Source organism: Panthera uncia, chromosome C2, assembly GCF_023721935.1.
Source record: "Panthera uncia isolate 11264 chromosome C2, Puncia_PCG_1.0, whole genome shotgun sequence".
In the NCBI taxonomy this organism is placed as follows: Eukaryota; Metazoa; Chordata; class Mammalia; order Carnivora; family Felidae; genus Panthera; species Panthera uncia.
The window spans coordinates 27,710,538-27,730,224 of record NC_064810.1 but is presented as its reverse complement, the minus strand read 5'-3'; the positions used below and the strand labels follow the sequence as shown (position 1 = coordinate 27,730,224).

The following is a 19,687-nucleotide window of genomic DNA, read 5'->3' as shown; positions in this document are numbered from 1 at the left end:
AAAAGGTACAGAGTTTATTAAGGTTTGGTAGGTTGCAAATTAGGTCCTTTAAAAAAAAATAGTCTAAGTAAATTCAAGATTATGCTGAGTAACAACCACACTTTCACTTACTTGAATTCAGACACACTTTTCTGAATGGGACAGGAAAAGGGTAAAGTAACACCTAGTAAGCAGACAATATACGAGAGTGAACCATACGTGTGCATTTCTTTAGTCTCTGTGTAAAACGAGACAAGAGCATATACTGTACTGAATGCTGTGGCTGAAGGCTGTTAAAAAAAAAAGAAAAAAAGGACTCTAGGGACACAGAGTGAGCAGTAACTAGGTTTTCAGTTCACAGGTACATGTGCCCTAGGTGGTGGTCAGTGATGGTTAAAAAACAAGGAAGGGCTGGCCAGGGAGAAGAGAATGGCACCACTCTAGGTTACAGAAATAGCACTCAAAGGCAGGGAAGAGCTGAGTGTGAGACAGGAAGGGGGGGTGGCCCAATGTGACTAGAGATTAGGATGAAAACGCAATTGGGACCAAGGACTTTGAATCAAGGCCATGGCAAGGAGCTGGCCTTTATCTGGTGGGCAGTGGAAGGGTTACAGGCAATAGTCTGATTAAATGCATGTCAAAAACAAAAACAGAAGTTGTAGAGTTGTTGACGGCTTGGAGGGGAGAAACTGAGATGAACTAGCACAGAAAACATGGTCCAAATGAGACAGGGGCAAGAATGTTGAAGAAAAAGATAACTCCAAAAAACGATAAAGGCTGGTCTGAATATTTAGAAAGCAATGTGTAGAACATAAATAGTGCTATAAAGTAGGATATTTTTAATAGCAAATACATTAAATCAAAAAATTATGAAAATAATAACCATATCTCAAGCCCAGGTTTGTAAATCACCTTGCTGACATGATTTGTACAAAGTTTCAAGAAAATCAGGAACTCCTGTAGAGGTATTTAACAAAGAGTCAGAATCAGATTCTGTTGGCGATTTGAATTTTGTACATTTAAAATAACACTCTTCATTAAATAGCAAGTAAGGATTTTTGCCTATTAAGGCAGGAACATGTAACTTTTCAGAATAGTGTGAAGGTATCTTCCCTTCGCCATAAGAGACAGATGTCTGGCTTAAACCATAATGTGGTTGCTGGAGCTCCCACAGTATACAGAGTTCCATCAACACTAATGAGAATAAAATTAACTCAGCAAACATTTATTCTGTGTATACTATGTTTAGAACTCAGAATTAAAAAATAAAAAGTCCCCAACATTCTATCAGCTTTGTACTTCTAGTGTATCACTTATAACGATAAGTCCCTAAATTATAGTTCACACCATGACACCATTACACAGTTAACAGACTACAAGTACAAAGAATATTAAGCTGTTAGTGAATTAAGTCCCAACCAGCAGCCATCTTGGTATCCCCATGCAGCTGACAAGGTACGCAATGAAATCTCAGAACTCTCTGGGAAGACCCAGTACCCGTGCAATTTGAAGAGAGTCGTCAAATACTCCAGAGACTGACTGTCCTGCTAAGACCTCAGAAAGAATTTAACAGAGTATCAGCCAAGGTAAGAGGGTAGGGAGTGAAAAAGAACAGGAGTCACTAGAGCCAAGAAACTATCTGCCAGAGAGCAGACTGTACTCTCAGAAAAGGAAAGCCAGCATCAGGGATCAGGTTGAGGCAAGTAGAGGGGAAGGTCAAACAAAGGAGAGAAGAAGAAAGATTCTGAAGGGAATATTTCTCACTTCCCTGAAGAAGTAAACTTTACTCTGTGAAATCATGAAGAAAATGACCAAATCACCAAACCCTCTAAAGTAAGAAGAATCCATCACAGGAGAAGTGTTTGGAAGTTCACAGGTCATAAAAAGGTCTAGCAATTGAAAGCCAGGGTACTGACAGGGCACAACTAGTGATGACCTCCCCAAGTATCTACAAATAAAATGACTTTTCCTTGAGTAAGCATCTCCATCCTACCAGTAATACTTTGCAGCACATTTTATGTCTAGACATTAATATGAAGATGGGTAATATGATAAGCCTTGCAGATTAAAAAAAAAAATTTACTAATCTGCAAACACAAAAAGTAGGATACAACATTATTTAAATAATAATAGAGAATACTCTGTTGGCAATTAGACAAGCTAATTCCCGTAAAGAAAAAATTCTTAAAGCACCTCTAAGGAGGTGCGTGAAGTCAAAACTATTTTCATAATAACAACCTGTTACCTGCTTGTTGTCTCTTTCTCTCATGAATGTACACAGAAGTAAGTGATGTGTTACTGATAATGTGTTAATGACTAAAGGAACATAGCCTTGTATATTCTTGAGTTTTAAATATTTTGTCAGTTTTAATGTCTTTAAAAAATTTTTTTTTTTTAATTTGAGAGAGAGAGAGAATACGTGAGCTCTCTTTAGAGAGGGAGAGAATCTCAAGCGGGCTCCATGCTTAGCGTGGAGGCCTATATGACCCTGGGATCATGACCTGAGCTGAAATCAAGAGTTGGACGCTCAACCTGGTGAGTTATTCAGGTGCCCCTCTCAGTTTTAATTTCTAATATGGCAAATATTGGTTGATATGGCCCTCATAAAGAAAAGCTCTTTTGGGTCCTCAATAATTTAAAAGCCTAAAGGGGTCCTGAGACTGAAAAGTTCGAGAACTGCTGCTAGTCTACTGACACAGAGTCAAGAACTTCACAATCTTGGTTTCAATCTTCAAACAATATCTCTTTCTAATTTTCAACAATTTATACTTTTAACAATGCCAGATAAATACTGTTCTCTGTGCAGACATGTCTCAAAGACCCAGGTGGGGGAAGAAAACAAAAAACAAAAAAACGATCTTTTAAAAAAGAAAATTAGTAGACTAAAGAGGGTAAGAAATATCTACTATTTTTGTGCAGTCACTCCTCTTCTGAATTTACCATGCAAGAAGTAACAAATCCACAGATATTTATAAAGAGGCTGCTATGCATTGAGAACTGAAGACAGAAGGATAACTAAGTGACAAACTAGCCCTTGGTAGGCTCACCATCCTGTCAGAAAAAAATATAGTCCACAACATGGTGAGATACTAGTAACAGAAAAGGTATGGACACAGTTTAAAAAAAAAAAAAAAAAAAGGAAGGGCAAATTACTGGGAAGAAGACAGGCAGGGAACGTGTTTGCTAGTTGTGAAGGCACACCATTGAGGTGGCATGTGAACTGACTGGCAATAATCAAGGCTTTGCCAAATGGAACAGAAGTTAAAAGGCTCTCTTTAAGCAGTGGGAGGAGCATCAGTCCCAGCAGGGAAGCCCAACAGCACACAGCATGTTTTAGAAATGTTAAGTAATCTACTCAAATAACAGAAACTGTGAGTAATTAGGAAGTTTTATGGAATTTGATAAAGTAATTTGAGGTCATCTGTTGAATTCAGTGATGAAAATTATGGATTTATAATTTGTATGTCTTTTTCTTAATTTCCAACCTGTTGTAGAGAGAAACTTTTAAAAAATACAATGAAAGTGATTTGTTTTAAAAAAAATGAAGTGAAAACAAAAGCTAGTTCTTCACAGATATTTTGAGAACCTTGGAGAACAGGCTGCAAGATGGTGGGACAGAGGGGCAGTAAACTAGAGAGAAAAGCTTCATGCTAGAGCTTGCATGGACAGTACTGTCAATAATCTTTCTACAAGTAAATGAAGAAAAGAAAATAAATAGGGTTTGAAAATTACTGGCATATCATAAACCCTACTGTTAGAATCACACTAATTTCAGATGCGCAAACCGCAGGCCACGTGATTGAGGGGCAAACATAGCAGAGAATCAAGGAGAATATCAGGTTCACTAGTTATTTTAAGTGAAGACGACCAGGGTCTGTGTAAGAAGAGAAAGTGAATTGACACTCTGATCAACACATTTTAAAATTATTTTAATTATTTCATTTGCCACCTTTCACGGGACAGAAAAACCCTGAGTTGACATGGTGGCTTGGTATAGTGGAGAATTTTCCTCTCAAAATGATGTTCGTTAATATCATTAACTTACTAAAAGTATTAGGTAAAGCTTACTAAAGGTATTAAGTAAAAGACTTAAAAAAAAGCCAATTCTTTAAAGACACCAAGTTCAGCAAAATGTTAATTATACTAACGTTTCCCATTGTAACAGTGTATTAGGATTAAGGAAGACCTGTTACTTTCTTATGGTCATTATGCTATTGGGATTGCTGAATTACTTTATCAGACTAGTAACAGGAGCGAATTGGAAGTTTTAGGAAAATGTAGTGGCTGTGGAGGCAAAGGCATAAGCAAGGAGGCTTCTAGCACAAACACTCCAGATGAGAAAGGCGCTCTGAGACAAAATGCTGGCTGTGGGAAAGGAAATTAAAGAGGGAGCGGAAGCAACGTTGGTAATTAATGCTTCATTTGAGCCCAGCATCCACATTTTCTTGCCCAGGTTGTCCACAAAACCAAGGAAACATCAGTTGAGAAAGCCAAGTTAATTTATGGGAATTAATTCCAACTAAAATAACTCCCCTAGATTCTGGATTGATCTTGGTTTCACCAGTACCATGTTATCAACTGAAAACCTTGTGTAGGAGTTTAAACACTTTTTCAAAGTGTTAGTTCTTAAATTAAAAACCTTACTATGAGGCATGTTTTATAAAGTTTGGGGAAGGCATTCCATGTAGACAACTAGACTTACCAACCTGGTAACCCAATCTGTTAGAACCAGCTGAATCACTGGCCATTTTTGTGTCTTCATACAGACATTTCTATATCTGACAGAAAACCTACTGAAATAGTTATCAACAATTTAATTGAACTAGAAGAAAAATATATACATTAAAGAACTCTTCCCAGGGAGAAATCATAAGATATAACAATAAAAACTCCACTTAGTGAGAAAATGAGTATTTGAAGCTAAACTGATTTATGGTCAATTATCTAATTCCACCCGAGATCGTCACTATTTTTTGTATTACCAACACTTACCAAAATTAGCTAATAAATGTTGCACTCTGAAATAAAAAGAGCACAGAAAGTATATGGAGTCCTATAAAACATTAAAGAAGGTGATTTTATTTTGTAATTTATATGGGATAAGTTTTTGTTTTTTGTTTTTTGTTTTCCAAAAGACAGAGCTGACAAGTGAGGAAAGGAAATCTGGCCTAAGGCACAGAGAAGCTTTATAAACACTTCATACTTTATATGATTTGCAATATTCATTGAATCAAATTCTTTTCCTTTTTCCTTATCACCCTCTTTGGCCTCCCATTCTCAAGAACATTACTCTACTTAAAAATATGACATACCTGTTTCTGGAGGGTAGCTGTATAACGGACAGATTATAGTAAAACCTCATGGAATATATTAATTCACACTCTTCAACTGTATTCTATTGAATACTAGTCTTCTGAGATATATAAAAATCCTCCTTTGGAAACTAAGAATCCAACGGCTGACTAACAGAATGCCTACTGAAAAGATATATTATGACAACTTCTCCAAATTTATTTGACCATGGACCTCTAGTTCAAAACAAAGAATTGTTTAACAAAACATATTTTAAAAAACACATATTGAACATATATTCATTTTTAAATCTTGAAAAAATTTAAATGTACATAAGTGATCATCACTAATAGCTCATTTTTATATGCTTTCAAACTATTCATTGTACATTCAAAATAGTCTGTCTTTTCTATCTGGGAGAAAAGATCGAAATTTGATCATTTTTCAAGGACAACTTTTTGGCTATGTAAATTTGCCAGCTGGCTATCTATGATTTATTTATCCAACTGTCATAAGTGGTTGTTGGTTACTTGGTAAAACAAGGGCGTTGACAAATTAAGAACAACAAACTAATTATATCTTGTGGGTCACAAGAATATGCATGATTATAATTTTCATTTTAACAAAATTAAAAGTTGAGAATTAGAGCGCAGTAACAACTATGCTCATCAAATAATAAAAGCAGATTTTGGACTATCAGTCATTAACACATAATTATACCTGAATGAAAGAACTCTTAGCATTTAACAAATAAAACTCTGGTCGATTTAAAATCTCAATTTAGAGGAAAAAATAATATAAGAATATGTGAGGAATGACTACCAAACCAAAAAATTATTAGTAACTGTATAGTCCTTTTATTTGACAAATACAATGGTTTAAAGATTTTCCTACTTAAATTACAAGAAAGAACAAAGAGAATGATTAAAACAAAAAAATAAGAAGAATAATTAAATAACTTAATCCCTGGGTTTTCTGAATATACTCAGAATAGTCAGGAAACAGGAATTTGTATTAGCACTGTGCCCACCATCTCACACGTAAAATAAGGAAAAAAATCTGGCTCAAAGTTGCCATCCCCCTTTCGAAACATCAGGGTCCATTAAAATACCGTGAATTTTAGGATTTCCTATCTGTTTTCTTCTAACAAGAATTTTCAGCTAGCTAATTGAAAGTGAACTCTTCACAACTAATTATGAGCACAATAATTCATCACTATGTCCTTTCCCAGTTTAGTCGAAGTGCTTCTGTCCAGGCGTAAGCAGCGCAAAGTGCTAGAGCTTAAGACATGACAAATTCATTTAGGCTGTAGCTATACGAGATAACAGGAGTGCTAATCCAAGTAGAATTAACCACTTGCCCATCTCTTTCTGTCGGACTGCCCACCTACTTGTGGTAACTTAATCAGATTATTTTATCACATCTCAGAAATGCTAATATACTATTTGCCTTGTAAGAGGTAACCATTTTATATAATTCAAAAAGTAATCATTGACTCAGATTGTGATAAAACCACAATAACCAAACATGCTTCTATTTTTCCTCAAAACAATAATTAACTTTTTATCTGAAATCAGATTGCTATTTCGGGTTTTATATTAACTGTCCATTTTCTCTGGGTTTTGGTAAAAACAAATTATCATCAGCACAACTAATATTTCTGATTTCAAGCTTCTCAATCCCTCTCCAGAAGTAATCTATACCTTTGAATTCTGCAGAATCTCTCGTGTCTTTCTTAGGGCATTTAACTTCTTTCTACTGCTTGATAAAATTTATTTATCTCCTTTCGCTGTAAGCTCCTTAGACTGTATCTTATTCACTGTTTTGTTTTAAACCACACTGTGCCTAATGAAATAATTTGCACAGATATAACACAAAATATAAATCTGGTGACTACGAGCTAATTTATAACTAAGAAATTATGGTCCAAAATATATTAAAATTACATTGATTAAGCCTTAAGAATGCAGGAAAAATATTCTCACCATCTGTCTCCAACAAGGTTTGTATCTACTTTCTGAGAAAGGAAATCGAGAAGGCTGTTGAAAAGTAGCTCTCCTGTCATCTGGAGTCTTCAGATTCCCTGTTCCTCCTTCAGTCTCATGTGCATCTGAGGAAAAGGAAAAAGATAGTTTTGCATCTATTCCAAACCAGATTCTGGAATATCTTGTGTGAAGTTCTGTAAACTTTTCCCAGTATCTTTTCTTGTTCAAGTTCCATGTAGAAATAGGCATTTAAGAGAGAAATATGGTTTTATGAAATATGAATCATTCATTAAAGGAGAGCAACATATCTTTGCTTTCTAGACAGGACATTTGATAAAAGTAGATGCTTCAAGAAAACAAACTGTGAAAAGGTTTATAATTGTTTCGGATATACTTATAACCTCTGTTAATTTTAAATTTCAGTCAAATCAATTCAATTAAGTTACAACTAAAAATTCTAAATCCTTCCAAAGGTGTATTTTCAAAACAGAAAAATAAAAAGAAAAAATATATATAGTTTTTTCTCATATTAAGCTTTTTCTGTTACAAAATACTATTTATGTAACCTTCCTAGCACAAAATTTGTAATAAATATCAAATGACTTATGTTCATAGACAGACTTGTGCCCCAATCTTCAAAGCAACTTTATTTTAAATAAAGTTGTTGGAAACAACTCAAATGCCTATCAGTAGGTAAATAAATTACGGTATGCCTATACAATGAAACATTTACTACTCAGCAACAAAAAAGGATGCACTATTGATATAAGCAACAGCTGGGATGAGTTTCAAAATAATCATGTTGAGTGCAAGAAGTCAGACAAAAAGGAAAACATAGGGTGTAATTCCATTTGCATAAAACTGTAGAAAATGCAAAGTAATCAAGAGGGAGAGAAAACATTTCAGTGGTTACCTGGGGATACAGGGGTGGGAAGGTACAGGAAGGAGGGATTACAAAAGGACACTACCTTAATTGCGGAGAGACGGTATCATGCATATGTACATATGTCAAAATTGATCAAACTGTAAACCTTAAATACGTGCAGTTTATTGGATGTCAATTATAACTCAATAAAGCTATAAAAAATTAAATTTCTTAAAATGTTGTATGCTCCTTGATGTAGCAATTCCAAGTCAAGGATTTATCCTAATGAGAATTTATACAAGTATTTGGCCATAAGGATGTCATAATATACGTTATTTATAATAGTAGAAACCATTGAAAACAGCCATTGAATCTCCAAATAAAAAGTCTGGGAAATTTTCGTATATTACATGGTGAGATACTATGTATACACTAAAATACTACATAAAAAATTATAGTATATCATCATATATAACTTATTACATAGTAAGTGATAAAAATAGGAAACACAGCATTATGTTCAGTAAACTGAATGTGTTTCAAAAGTATATGAAAATAAATGCAGCAATTATTTCATTTAGAGATAATTTTTATTTTTCCTTTTTTGCTGATTTATATTTCCTAGTTTCTTTAGAACAAACATGTATTACTTTGGTAATCAATACAACAAATTCAAGGATGAAAACAGCAGCAGTCTACAAGTGTCCACTCCCTAGTACAAGTAAAACTTGTACAAGTAAAATACTCCTCAGAGGGGGTGTACATTACAGAGTTTTGAGCTATCACGTCACCTCCACCAGTGACCTAGCCAACAGTAGTGAGAAAAGGGCAGGTCTGACAGGATGAACTGGAGTAATAATTAGTAGCCAAGTGATTTACCAGTTATAAAGCTCTTTTATGGGCATGACCTCATTTGATCTTCATAACTCAGTGAAACAAGCAGAGAAGGCATTATCCCATTTTATAGAAGGGGAAACAGACAATGAGCAAGACTAGGTAAATGTCATGTCCCAATATTACAGGTCTTGGATTTAAATGGAGTCTTAACTATCAATTCTGGTACGAATTCTAAGAGGAATAGGGGACAAACACTTCTGATTATGTATAACTAGAAGGCAGTGATTTACACGTGAATTTAAAAATACCCATATTTGCTACTATATTAGTATTCTCATTTGAATATGCTAGGGGCCTTAGGGACGTCCTAAATTCCCAGGCCCAACCTCAGAAGCTATACCCAGGCAACCTCATCTTGTCCCTGGTCAACATTACCTACTAAAGCACTGAAATTCAAGAATTTGATTACTCAGTTTTCAGTTGCATTTCTTTCCTTCTTGGAAAAAAAAAAAAAGTAGAACCCATAACTACATTTATGAATGTTGCAAATAGTGACTACAAGTTTGATGTCAAAAGATCTAACTTAACGGTACTTTAAAATACCACCTTTTGGGCCAAATCTCTTTTGGTACATGTGCAGACAAGAAATAGTCTCCGAACAACCCCAAGTATATTATATTCAGTGAAGAAAATGACCAACTCCTCACTAAAGTATCAGTAAACATCTTCAGAGGCACATTATGAACAGGTTGGTTAGCATCTGCTGATGAGGTCTTGAAGCATAAGAAACCCTTGTAGTTACTACTCCAACCATCAGCCCCATGACTACGAGAGACTAAAAAGCTCTTGTTTTCTGGACACTTATTGTGTATCAGGACTCCACTAACCTCTCTCTATATACCATCTTTAAAACAACCTTATGAGAGAACTGTTATCAACCCCACTTTATAGAGGAGGAAACTAAGTTTAAGTTACCCCAAATCATAAAACCAGTAAAAGCTTAAAGTGGAATTCAAACTCTGGTATATTTTACTTGGAACCAAGATGGGGCCTTGGCAGTTCTCTGGAACATAAATCTGACTTTTCTCTTGTGTAACCCACCTACAATGGTTTCAATTCAAGTAGGGCAAAAACACTGGAGAATGGTATATGAAGTTCATGACTACATTTTCCATGTAAAGAGTAAAAAATATCCAGAGCTCACAATCTGTGTCTGATACGGTGCCACATTCTAGAATAGTTTGTATTAATGTTTAATGGCTGGTCTCTATTAAAGCATTGTTTTAACCCCTTTGAGCTAACATGATCATGTGAAAGATATATAAGTATTTAAATAAAAATTAGCAAAAGATAATATAAAAGAAACACCTCTCACAGATTAACTGTCTTATATCAATAGATGAGTAATTCAGTCTTAAGTCCAAGTCAGTGAAACTGAATGTGCCAGGTGTTTTGAACTATGAAGATAGGAAGCATTTCTATGAATAAGAAAACATTTAAATAACTTTGTTAGAATTGTAGAAAAGAAGTATTTCTGTAGAATATTATGCAATCATCAAAATATATTATTTCAAATAATATTTAATGATAAAGATGGTAAAAGGAATGTATGTGATGCTAAGAAAGCAAGGTTCTAAACTATCTGTTAAGTTGAACAAATTCTAGGGGCTAGGGACTGTGCTAGGTGTTGGAATTACAAAGGGAACAAGATTCCTAGGGCAAAACTACTCTTCACTGTGTTATTTGCATGATTAGGACCTTCAGGTTGTTTAGATATCAGTTTAAATGTCATTTCCTCAGAGAAGCTTCTCCTTATCACTTTATGGAAAGTAGCTTCCTCTCTACCTCTTACTTTGTTTAAACTCTTTATTTTGTTTTCTGTTTCCTTGTTTTCTTTTATCTGCATCTACTGAGATGCCTAATGGGGTTCTTATCCTTTATTCTATCATTAATGGATTACTACGTTATATTAAGCTATATTACATTAATTGATTGTTTCAGAGTGAAAACAACCCTTCCTTTTTGAGACAAATATCTACAACTAACACCATAATTAATAGTGAGACTGAATGCTTTGCCCTATCACGCTGGTAAAGAGGTAAGACGTTTGCTCTAGATACCACTCTGAGACTTTACTCATTGCAATCAGGCCAGAAATTTAAAGACACATAGACAGGAAAAGAAAAAGTTAAAACTCTCTATTTGCAGGCAACATTACCTTGTATGTAGATAAGAAATCTACAAAAAAAAAAAAAAAAAAAAAAAAACTACTAAGAATATGTCGAAAGGTTGTAGGGTATGAGATCCAAATGTAAGAATTAATTGCATTTCTATATACTAAAAATAAATAATCCAAAAATTAAATTTTTAAAGTTCCACTCACAATAGCAGCAAAAAGAGCAAAAAGAGACTTAGGAGAAATTTAACAAAAGAAGTGCAACGCCTGTGCACTGAAAAACTAGAAAACGTTGGGGCGCCTGGGTGGCGCAGTCGGTTAGGCGTCTGACTTCAGCCAGGTCACGATCTCGCGGTCTGTGAGTTCGAGCCCCGCGTCAGGCTCTGGGCTGATGGCTCGGAGCCTGGAGCCTGCTTCCGATTCTGTGTCTCCCTCTCTCTCTGCTCCTCCCCCGTTCATGCTCTGTCTCTCTCTGTCCCAAAAATAAATAAAAAATGTTGAAAAAAAAAAATTAAAAAAAAAAAACAAAACTAGAAAACGTTAAGAGAAATTAAAGATCTAAATAAACAAAGATACATTCTATGTTCATGGATTAGAAGACAATGTTGTTAAGATAGCAATTCTACAAATCAACACCGCCCCCCCACAAAATGAATAATCCAATTAAAAAATAGGCAGAAGAAATAAACAGACATTTCCCCAAACAAGACATGCAGCTGGCCAACAGACACATGAAAAGATGCTCAACATCACTCATCATCAGGGAAATGCAAGTCAAAACCACAATAAGATATCCCCTCACACCTCTAAGAATGGCTAAAATCAAAAACACAAGATGGGTGCCTGTGTGATTCAGTTGGTTAAGTGGCCGACTTTGGCTTAGGTCACGATCTCGTGTTTGTGGGTTCAAGCCCCACAGTGGGCTTGCTGCTATCAGCTCAGAGCCCACTTTAGATCATCTGTCTACCTCTCTCTTGCTGCCCCCTCTCTCCTCATGCTCTCTCTCTTTCTCTCAGTAAGTAAATAAAGAACATTAAAAAAAACACAAGAAACAACAAGTGTTGGGGAGGATATGGAGAAAAAGGAACCCTCTTTCACTGCTGGTGAGAATCAAACTGGTGCAGCCACGCTGGAATACAGTATGGATGTTCCTCAAAAAGTTAAAAATAGAACTATCCTACAACCCAGTAATTATGCTACTGGGTTTTACCTCCAAAATACAAAAGTACTAATTAAAGGGATACATGCACCCCTATGTTTACAGCAGCATTGTTTAAAATTGTCAAATTATGGAAGCAGCCCAATGTCCATCAATAGATGAATGGATAAAAAGATGTGTTGTCTATATACAATGCAATATTATTTGGCTATAAAAAAAAAAGGGGGGGGGGAAATCTTGCCATTTGCAATGACATGGATGGAGCCAGAGAGTATAATGCTAAGTAAGATAAGCTGGTCAGAGAAAGACAAATACCATATGATTTCACTCGTGTGGAATTTAAGAAACAAAACAAATGAGCAAAGGGATAAAAAGAAAGAGGGGGAGGGAGGGAGAGAGAGAGAGAGAGAGAGAGAAAGAAACGAAGAAACAAACTCTTAACTATTGAGAACAAATTGATGGTTACCAGAGCGGAGGTCAATCGGGGGGGAGGGGTGTGAAATAGGTGATGGGGATGAAGGAGGAGACTTGTGATAAACATGGGGTTATACACAGAATTGTTGAATCACTACACTGTACACTTAAAACGAATATAACACTGTATGTTAACTATACTGGAATTAAAATAAAAAAATAAATCTATCAATTTCTACTATGCTTTCTTTTTTGTAGAAATTGATTCTGATATACATATGAAAGTATAAAGGATTGAGAATATGCAAAACAATTTTGAAAAAGAAGACTAAAGCTTTAGGACTTATACTACCTAACTTTAAAACTTACTATAAAGCTGTAATAACCAACACAGTGTGATATTGGCATAAAGATAGACATACAGATAATGAAATAGGATAGAGCCCAGAATAAACTCTCACATTCATAGTCATTTGAATCTAACAAATGTGCCATAGTGTTTCAATGAGGAAAGAATAGTCTTTTTAATATATGATGCTGGAACAGGTGAAAAATCATACACAACAATAAAAAGACAAATAAGTGTAAATCTTTCACAACATACAAAAATCAGAACTTGAAATCGAATTATAAGAACTAAAACTACAAAACTTCTAAGAGGCACAGGAAAAAATCTTGTGACCTTAAGTCAGGGAAAAAATTCTTAAACATGGCAACAAAGGTGTAATCCATTAAAAAACAAACAAACCAAAAATGGACAATTGGGACTTGAAAAAAATTTTCAAAAGATATAATTTACATAAAAGACAAACCACATAATAAGATAAAATATTTGCAAATCACACAAGATATACATGATAAAGAAGTGGTATCTAACATATTAAAACCCTCAAGACTTGAAGAAGAATAAAACAATTTTTTTTAAATGGGCTAAATATCTGAAGACATCTCACCAAAGACACATAAATGTGTAGTAAACATACGAAAAGATGTTCATCATCATTACCTAATAGAGAAATGCAAATAAAACCACGATGGAATTCCACTAGACAACTCATTAAAATAGCTATAATTTTTTTTTTTTTTAACTGAAAAATCTAAAGGTTGGGAGGATAGGGAGAAAGTGAAATCCTCATACATTGCTGATGAGAATGTGAAATAGCACAGCCACTCTGGAAAACAGCTTGGCAATTTCTTAAAAAGTGAAACATACCCATATACTTAAACATATGACCCAGCAATTTCACTCCTGGATATCTAACCAAGAGGAATGAAAACATATGTATTTGTATGCAAATGATCAGAGGAGCATCAATCATAATAGCCCCAAACTGTAAACAACCCAAATATTCATCAGCTGGTGAAGGGATGAGCATAAAGTAGCAACCAAAAAAAGAAATAAATTAACAATTCATGCAACAAGGATAAACCTAAGAAACATAATGCTCAGGGAAGGGAGCTGGATTTATAGCTGTTTTTTGGATGGTTCCATTTATATGTAAAATGTCTAAAAAAGCCAAAATTACAGAGAAAGAAAGCAGATCATCTCCTGGGACAGGAGAAGAGAACAGAAATTAACTGCAACAAGCATGAAGGAACCCTTTGGAACGATGAAACTGTTCTAAAACTAGACTGTGGTGATGGTTGCACATCTAAATAAATTGACTCAAAATCCCCAAACTGAACAATGAGAATGAGTGAACTGTATGGTATGGAAACTATACCTCAATAAGGCTGTAAAAAATAAAAAGGATATATTCTACCCATAATCGTAAAAAGGATACATTCTATACAGATGCATAAAATGAACCTGATATTAAAATAAATTGCCATTTTTCTCATTTATTTAAAATAATCATAATTAATGATAAGCCTAATGTATAACAATTACTTTTTAGAGAATTCAAAAGCAGTTTTAAGAGGACTATTCATCTCTCTCATACTGCTGGTGGAAATGTAAAATGCTACAACTGCTAAGGAGAACAGTTTGGCAGTTCCTTAAAAGTTAAACATAGAATTACCATATGACCCAGAAATTCTAACCCCTAGGTATAAATAGAAGAGAAATGAAAACTTATGTCCATATAAATATCTGTATCTGCATGTTCATAACAGCATGATTCATAATGACCCAAAACTGGAAACAATCTACGTGTCTATCAACTAATGAATGGGTAAACAAAATATGATATATACAATAGAATATTATCCAGCCCCCCCCAAAAAAAGATGAAGTATTGATACATGCTACAACATAGATGAACCCTGAAAATTATTACACTGAGTGAAAGAAGCCAGTCACAAAAAAAAACCCATGTATTATGATTCCATTCATGTGAAATATCCAGAATAGGCAAATTCAGAAACAGAAAACAGATTCGTACTAGTTGCCTAGGGCTGGGAGTGAGGAAGGACAGGAATGGGGAGTGACTGCTAGTGGGTATGGAGTTTCTTATTAGGGTCATGAAAATGTTCATAAATCAGATGGATGGTGGTGTTGGTCGCATACTTGCGTGACTATAAAGAACACTTGAAATGGGTAAATTTTATTGTATGTGAACTGTATTTCAATAAATCTATTTAAAAGAGGACTATTAACCTAGGATTTATTAAAACATCAAAAGAAATTTCAGAGTAAAAATCTAGATTTCTATTCTTGCTATTCACTTTTGGGCATGTCTAACATTTATTTAAACAGGTATGTTAGTGTTCAGTTCATGGTGGCTAATTATAAATCATTTTTTAAAAGTCAACCGTATTTTTACAAACCAGTAACAAACAGAAAATAACATTTTAAAAACACCCAACAACAAAATATATCTAAGAATAAAAGTAACTTGAAAATATATTGGGAGACATTAAATACAAGCTAAATAAATAAGAGGACATACCACGTTCATGGTATGATAGAAAAACTCTATATCAAAAAATGACGATTTTTTCCCCAAATTGGACTAATATATTTAATGCAATGCCAACTGAAATCCAAAAGGTTTTAGAAGTTGATTCTAAAATTCACAGTGGAGCACCAAAGCCCAAATGGACAAGCCATCCAACCAGAAATAGAATCCAGTAGGGAACTGGCCCCGCCTATACCGAGATCTATCATAAAGCTGTCCTAATGAAATTAGTGTGTTTCTGGAAAAGAAACAAACTGTTGGAAAAGAAACAGACCTTCACATATAAGAAAAAACGATATTTGACAAAAGTCACACTGCAAATCATTGAAGAAAAGAGGAATCATTCAACAGTGCTGAGAGAATTGGTTATTCATTTGGGGGGGGAAAGAAACTAGACCACGCTTGTATAATATAGAAACAATAAATTCCAGAGAGATTAAAATTTTAGGTAGAGAAGACAAGTCTCTACTATTTTTTTAAATAAAACATAAGAGACTATCATTATGAACTCAGAGTATGAAAAAAAGTTTAAAATTTAAGACACAGAAAGGGTTAACCATAAAGCATGTGATTAATAAACTCAACTATATTATAATTAAAAATTTCCTTTCATCTGTAAATACAACAAGGAAAAGTAAGATTACAATACCACGAAGCACACGGACAAAGAAAATTTTGGTACCCAGAATGTATGTGTGTGTGTGCCTGTGTGTCTGTGTGTGTATCCTACAGCATTTTAATTAAAAATAGGCAAAATGTAAAAAAGTATCCCTAATTAAGGGTGTGAGGGCCTGAACAGGATGAGGCAGTGCTTGTGGAGAGTGGAGACAACCATGTGGCATGAGAGTCAGAGTTCAAGCTTTGGCAGAGTAGTGTGGGTTGAGCAGGACCCTGTACAGCAGTGATCTAACAGCAGATGTCAATGCCTGATCAGGGGGAGGAAGGTGCCCATTAAAAGATGTATTGTGCTGTATACTGTAGGAATCCAAACCTGGTGAGGAAGGCTTCCACATGAAGGGTCTTCAAAGCTCAAACCGAATTTGGGGAAGAGGGTCCAAGGAATATGGCAAGTTCATCACATACAGTGGGACTGATCAAATAAGTAAATAAATTTAGGTTAATAAGTAAATAAATTTAGACTAATCTCACTGTTATAGAAAGAAATGAAATTGGAAGTAGCAGCAGCATGATTGATGAGTGGCATGTCAAAAGGACACAGAAGCCAACTTAAAAGGATCCCACTGGCTAAATCGGGGCAAGATGAGCATCAAAATAACAATAGTAACTGATTATAGCTCATTGAAATAATATACAGAATCATTAACTTATACTGATACAGAGAAATTAATTAAAGTTTGATCAGGAAGGAGAGAGTCACACAGTTTCACAGTATCTCCACACAAAACAATTATTAAACACAAAGGGAAAATGAGTAATTTCACAGAAAGAAACACGGCAGACACCATCTTAATCAAGTTAATATAAATAGTAAAGGGTCAAAATGAAAATCACGTGCCACTTGATAAGATAAAAAGAGAAGACAGACCATAACGTCTGTGATATCCCTGCCAAGTGTTCATAACTTGCATGTAGTCATTAGGAAACTGCAGACAAACATAAAGAAGAGACATTCTACAAAATAAGTGGCCAATACAGTATAGTCTTGAAAAGTGCCAAGGTCTTGAAAGTCAAACAAACACTGAAGAACTGTTCCAGATTGAAGGAGACTGAAAAGATGTGACAAGTAAAATGCAAGGCGTGCTTCTAAACTAGATCCTTTTGCTATAAAGGACATTATTGGGACTACTTGTGAAAATTGAATGAGATCTGAGGATTAGATGGTAGTAATGCATCAATGTTAATTTCCTGATTTTCATGGCTTTATTGTGTCTTATAGGACAATGTCCTTGTTTGTAGGAAATATACACTCATTTATTCAGGGGTGATGAGGCATCAAATCAAATCTTCAGGGGAAAAATTTTCTCCTTTATTGTACTTAAAACTTTTCCATGTGCTGTTATTTAAAATTTTTTAAATATAAAAATAAATATATTTAATGCATAGTTTTAAGTATATAATGCACAGAAGACATACACAAGCAATTCATGAAAGAAAAATACCAATGGTGAGTAGGCGCATGAAAAGATGTTCCAAACGTCATTAGCAATCACAGAAAGGCAAATTAAGACCACAATAAGATTCCATTTTGTAGCTGCTATATTAAGAAAAATTACGTAGCCCGAGATTTCCAAGTTTCAGCAATGATTTGGTTCACTGGGAGCTTCTGTGATATTATTAGTGGTATGGAAACTGGTCCAATGACTTTGGAAAACAATTGGCATTGACTCATATAATTGCATAATGTACTCATACAATACTCACATGATTCTCTACACTTCTACTCTTAGGTATATTTTCTAGAGTCTTACACATGTGCACCAGAACACATATAAAAGAATACAGACATTAGCAATGCATCCAATAGCTACATATATACACGAGACATAGGCAAACGGAAGTAATTCAATATAAACAATTCAATATAAACAATTCAATATAAACATTTCCCCTCACTGGTCATAAAGGCTAGTGGTCACATATTCACCTGATTGGTCAGAAGTATGATAAGAAAAGCCTAATCCATCCTAAAGAGCAGAATTTCTTTGCCCAATAAACAATTCATTGTGTGTGTGTGTGTGTGTGTGTGTGTGTGTATGTGCGGATGTATATATATATCAATGTACAGATGTACACCAACTTCAATATAGATACACCAAAAATAAATAAGACAAGCAAACAAGAAAAAAAATACGAAACAGCAACAATCCAGATGTCTACTGCTAAGACAATAAATAAATTCATACAATGAAATATTACTCAGCAGTGAAATAAATGTACTACAACTACACACAACAATAAATAAATTTTAAAAGACCATAATGAGCAAAAAAAAGCAGATCTCAGACTACATATGCCACCATTTTTATAAAACTTAAAAAAAAAAGGAAAATTAAACAGCATATTACTTAAAGATCCGTGGATTAAAACCAGTGTTATTAAAAAGTAAATGATAAAAAAATTGAAGAGTGATTGGGGGGTCAGGGAGAGCAGTAAGAGCAGAGGTACAGGCAAGAGGTATATGCTAATAGATGCAACTTTATTAGTAAAGCTCTAGTTCCATGTTGGCTGGTAGATCATTTTAATATTATGCTTTATAATATTAATATATTCCTGTTTGCATAATAAAAAATAAGCGCCACATTGTGGCAAATCAGAGTTTTACTTTGATAAGAATATTAGTTAGGTATGCATCTTAAGTTGCACCCACGAACAAATGCTAATTGCTGGGCAACAGATTTTCCTAACACTCCTTTTTAAAAAAAGCAAAGGAGTATATAAAGAGATACACTCCAAAGAACTGGGAAGCAGATGTATAGGTAAAAACTTAAAGCTTGGTCAACCAAAAAATGAGCCTAATTCTTATCTATCATCAATCTGGTCTCAAAACTAGTATAAATGCTAGCTTAATTACTGCAAATTTGCAGAACTCTCTTATGGGAGATGGTCATTTTGCAACAAATTACTTAACACGAGAAATAGGCAAACGGAAGTAATTCAATATACTTCATTCTGAACAAACAGTATTTCCCCTTTAATTATAAATATTTCCCCGCATTGGTGTATAGGTTAGTGGTCACATATTCACCTGATTGGCAGAAAAGCCTAATGCACATTAAAGAGCAGAATTTTTTTGCCCAATAAACAACTCTTTATATTTACTATGTAGTACTTTTATCTGACAAAACCCAGGGTAATTCAATTTTCTCCACAACCTTGCATTAAACATAGGGTACGTATTATCAAGCAACACCTACCTCATGCAGTAAAATATTTTTAAAAGTTTAAAAATAAGTTAGAAATATTTATTGAGTACCTATAATATAAAAGGTACTTTATGAGATGCTTCTCAGCATTTTATGCAATACAGATTGAAAATCTTAGCTATGTGCTGCATTCTTGTTAAACACAAACAAATACAATAATCTGGTTAAAAGGCATCTTGCACTAATTCTTTTTCAA

General features: G+C 34.4%; 1 protein-coding gene across 5 annotated transcripts in view; it reads right to left on the bottom strand.

The window, feature by feature from the left end:
- NRIP1 (nuclear receptor interacting protein 1) overlaps positions 1-19,687 on the bottom strand; it is a 101,745-nt gene that overhangs the window by 40,133 nt on the left and 41,925 nt on the right. For all 5 annotated transcript variants that reach the window (XR_007457211.1, XM_049627986.1, XM_049627982.1 and 2 more), the window contains exon 2: positions 7,257-7,381. The gene's annotated coding sequence lies outside the window, so the exon portion shown is untranslated. The remainder of the gene's footprint in view (positions 1-7,256; positions 7,382-19,687) is intronic.